The sequence below is a fragment of the Nylanderia fulva genome, unplaced genomic scaffold (assembly GCF_048542155.1).
Source record: "Nylanderia fulva isolate GAGA-0341 unplaced genomic scaffold, ASM4854215v1 Scaffold1376, whole genome shotgun sequence".
NCBI classification, from domain to species: Eukaryota; Metazoa; Arthropoda; class Insecta; order Hymenoptera; family Formicidae; genus Nylanderia; species Nylanderia fulva.
Window position 1 is genome coordinate 13066 of NW_028189598.1, and position 4638 is coordinate 17703.

Genomic DNA, 4638 nt, shown 5'->3' on the forward strand with positions numbered 1-4638 from the left:
TGTATTAATTTTTAATCGATCGTTCTCCGATTAATTTCGTTTATATCAATTGTCAATTAAATAATCTTTAATTGATTTTGATCATATTAATTGTTAATCGATCGTTCTCCGATTAATTTCGTTTATATTAATTGTCAATTAAATAATCTTTAATTGATTTTGATCATATTAATTGTTAATTAAACGATCTTCGATTAATCTAGCTTATATCAATTTAATTAAATTAAAATTTAACTAACTTCTACGATAGTCGGCGGCAACGGGGCCGGCGGCGACGGGGCCGGCGGCGACGGGCTCGGCTTCATTCATCGGTATCTGAAATGTATAAAGAGTATTAGTTTTTTATAATAAAAAATAATAGTATTTTATAATGAAAAATAATATACTTACATCTGCCATTTCGGTGTTTGAGTACATCTGGAATTATAATAAAATGAAATAAGATCTGGATATTTCGAACACCTGATATAACGAGTCGATGCGCGTAAACAAGTTTTTATGCGCGAACGACAAGAGTAACATTAAAGTACGTCCGAAATATATCTATTGCAAAACTATATGTAAAATCATAATTATAATCACAGAACCAATAAATAAGATGCGAATATCTCAAAAATTCACGAAAAGATCCCGAAAAGTTCATAAAAATGACAATGTTCCGTCGCTTAATGCTAGTCGTTCTCGCGAAATAAATTATTAATAATAAACGAACTTAATTGCTGACTACTAATTAACTGATTCTACATTTCATTAAAGACGATGATAATGTTAGAACGATAGTTTACAGAATCTTATATGTATATGACTTACCGAAGTTAGTTGCTGAGATGTTAGTCTTTCTTCTCACGACCACAAACTGATTAGACCGCAGGCTGCGCGACAGGGGTGCGTAATCGTGCGGCTTGTATTTAGAATGATATGTTCGATGCCACGCGTTTCACACGTGTTCTTGACCGCGTGTTCATATCATCGATGTTTTCGACAATTTTCGGTGCGACGAAATAATCGCTGCTTTAATCAGGTAATGATTTTATATTGTACGTATCAAAATATTTATTATAAATAAATTTGTGAATATGTTGATGAAGTTAATGTGTAAAGTTATAAGATAATTAATTCTTTATATATTTGGATTTATAATTAAATATTAATTTTATAATAGTACAGACACACACACACACACACACACACACACACTCACGCGCGCTTATGTCCGTGTGTTGATACGTATATATCTATATTCTTTAATTAATATTTAAATTTATATTGTACATATGCAGAATATATATGCAGGATATCACAGAATTAGTAGTAAACCTGTTAATGGAAGATTCTTGAGATAATTGGGAGACGATTTTGCTTCTAACTATATTGATATATAAATTTATAAACTATATAGTTTTTTTCAAAAATTTTGATTTTTCTCAATATTTTATATACAAAATTTTTAAAACAAGATCGACGAAAAATTAATATTTTATGAGATACTTACGTTCATGCAAAATAATGTGTTAAAGATGTAAAATACCCTGTTAAATATTCTCTTTGTGATTATCTTATTCTTACAACTTATTGTTTTAATAATTATATTTCATTTTTACGCGATATTTTTATTTTTTTTATTATTCCCCTTATTTCTATATGTGTATATCGTCTATAATTCTTATAATTTCTTTTTTTTTAATTGCATCTTTTGCTATTTTTTATTTGTTTTTGAATTATTACCCTGTATACATATATATATATATATATATATATATATATAATTTTTCTTTATAAAATCAATAAAATCAATGTTTACAAGCAACTATTATAATAAATATATATATTTAAAATACATCTAATATATATAATTTTGATTTAAACACCCTTTATACTGCGCATGATACAACACGCCTTAACCGAACAAATATTTTGGAAAATCGTTCGTTTATATACAAACAGCAAGTGAGTAATACAATATAGAATATAATATAAAAAAAATAAAATTACATAACTTAAATAATGTATAATAATAGAAGTTTTATAAAATGTCCCTTAATTTTCTTGCTTTTCTGACATTATTTCATAATAGTGTTTTTTAGTTTTACAATTCCGCTATTTTTCTCGTTTTTCTACTATATTTATTTTTAATTTCATTATTTTTACTATGAAAACCGCTTTTGTAGAAAGAAGTTGTTGATTATCGTTGTCTCTCTTTCATATGCAGATTCATTGTTGTTTTGTTTATTTTTGTTTCATAATTTGTTATTTTTTGAAAATAATTTTAAAAATTATTTTTATTCTTTTTATTATTTCCCTTATTTATATATGTATTTGTCCCATTCTTTTATTTTTTTTTTAATTTATCTTTTTTTATTTTTTTTTGTTTTTTTAAACTTTTTTTCAGTTTTTTAAAAATCTAAACTCTTTTCCAACCTTTTCCTTTTATTATTTTTCTTCGAGATCTACCACTTATTTTTTTTTTTTTTTTTTTGTCTTTATTTTTTTTTAATTTTTTTTTTTTTTTCAAATCATTTTTAACTCTCTCAAAATTTTTCAAAAACCCCAAAAAAATTCTTTCAAGCATTAATAACTCAAATTTGGGGTGTGATTTTTTGTCGGGGTTTTCAGAAAAAAATATAAAAAAAATGGTAAAACCCCGAATGTCCTAAACTTTTTGTTTACATATAGGGGGGGCCCTTTTTTACGTTCCTGAACTTTTTAAAAACTTAGAATGTCCGAAAACATTTTAGGTAAATCGCAAAAGTTTTTGTAATTCTTGGGGACAGAAAATTTTTTTTTCTCAAAATTTTTCCCCATGAAACATCTTTAATTTTTAAAATTTTTTTGGGGGGGTATTGGACTTACTGAACATTTTTTTTTAGTTTTAAAATTTTTTGATATCTGGGGAAACCCTTTAAATTTTGTAGGCGTAAAAAATTTTAAAATGTAATATTTTTTTTCTAAGTTTTTTCCAATCTTTCAATATTATTTATATGAATTGAACACCTCAATAAAGTTATTCTAAAAAAATTAAAGTTATCCAAAATTTTAATTGAACGTTTTCAAAATTTGTAACGGTTTTTTTGGGAAACCAATGAAAAGGGGGTTTTTTTTGTTTAAAAAAAAATATTAATTGTCCTAATTAATAAACAGCGAGAATAAAGGTGTCCTTTTTTTTTATAATAATTACATTAAAAAATTTTTTTTTTGGGGAAAAAGAAAAATTTCCCCCCTTTCTTTATTGGAAAAAAGAAAAGCAAGGGTTTTTTAAATTCACAAAAATTTAATTTTAAAAAATAAGAACCCCAAAAAAAACCCCAAAAAACTAACACAACTAAATGGTCAGGGTTTAAGTGGGCAATAAGAAGTTTTTGTAATAAATAAATTACATTAAGAAAATTTTTATCCTTAAAAAATTTTTTAAACAAACCAACATTTTAAATAAAAATTAATTTTTTTTTGAATTTTTAAAAAAAAAAAAAAAATTTTTGAATACACTAAATAAAAACAGTAAATATTATGGGGAAAATAAAAAAAGATAAACTTTTTTCGTTTTTTTCTTTGCCTGTAAAAAATAAAAGTAATAAAAAATATGTTGTTTAAAAATCGAAACAAAAAACAATAAAAAAAAAAAACAAGTTCTCTTCGTAGCGGTTTTGGTGCCTACCCCGGGACAAATAGTTCGAAATTTTTATTTCAAAAATGGAAAGTGTTTTTTGTCGATCCCAAAATGTAAAAAAAAAAAAAAATTAATATAGTACCGGTACATTTTAGGGTTTAAAAAAATTTTAAATTTTTTTTTAAATTTTTAAATTTTTTTTTTTCCCTTTAAATTTTTTAAAAAGTCCTAATTTTAGTGTGTTTTACTTCGAAGTTGCCTTGCGACCCATCCAAAACTTTTTTCCCCCTTTAATTTTGTAAATATTTTTTCTATCCCGTTTATTGACGTGGGGAGAAGTGCCCCCTAATAATAAAAAAAAAGTTTCCACGAAAAAAAAAGTAAAAAATATTTTAAATTTTATACATTGTTGAGCCTTTTTTGGGGGAAAATTTTTCATCCCCTTTTTTTTTTTTTAATTTAATTAAAGTCAGTTGTCAGAAGGAAAAGGGTTAAAAAAAATTTTTTTTAAAAAAAATATCATAGTTTTTTTGGGGGATTTTAAAAAGGGGACAAAAATTATAATGAAAGGGTTTTAAAAAAATCCTAGTTTAATCAAGCTTGAAAATCAAATTGCTTTTGAAAAAAATTTTTTCTAACCCTTTCATTATTTTTTAGTTTTGAACCTTAATTTTGGGCTCAAATTTCAAAAAACAAAAAATAAAAAATGTAATATTTTTTTTCCTTTGTTTTTTTGGGGGTTCCCCATTAGTTTTTTTTAAATTTTTTTTTCCCAAAACAAGTAATTTTTTTTAAAATTTTTTTAAAGTTTTTTTTGGAAAAAAAAAAAAAAGGTACTAACGCTTGAAAACCGATGCTGGGCGTGGGAACAAAATTTTTGTACCTTAAAAACTTTTTAAAAAAGTTTTTGTTTTCCAATAATTTTTAAAAACGCAATCTGTTTTTCAGGGTTTAAAAAAAATTTTTTACAATCGAAATTAAATTTACAAATTAAAATTTTTATAAAAAAAAAAACAATAAATAAAGAAAATTAC

At 24.3% G+C, this 4638-nt stretch overlaps 1 long non-coding RNA gene across 1 annotated transcript; it reads right to left on the reverse strand.

Annotated features, from left to right (window-relative positions):
* Positions 1 to 241: 241 nt before the first annotated feature.
* Positions 242 to 905, reverse strand: LOC146724333 (uncharacterized). The gene is made up of 3 exons (XR_014924111.1): positions 811 to 905; positions 391 to 417; positions 242 to 315 (listed from the first exon to the last, which is right to left on the reverse strand). It is a non-coding gene; the product is annotated as an uncharacterized LOC146724333 (long non-coding RNA).
* Positions 906 to 4638: the final 3733 nt, after the last annotated feature.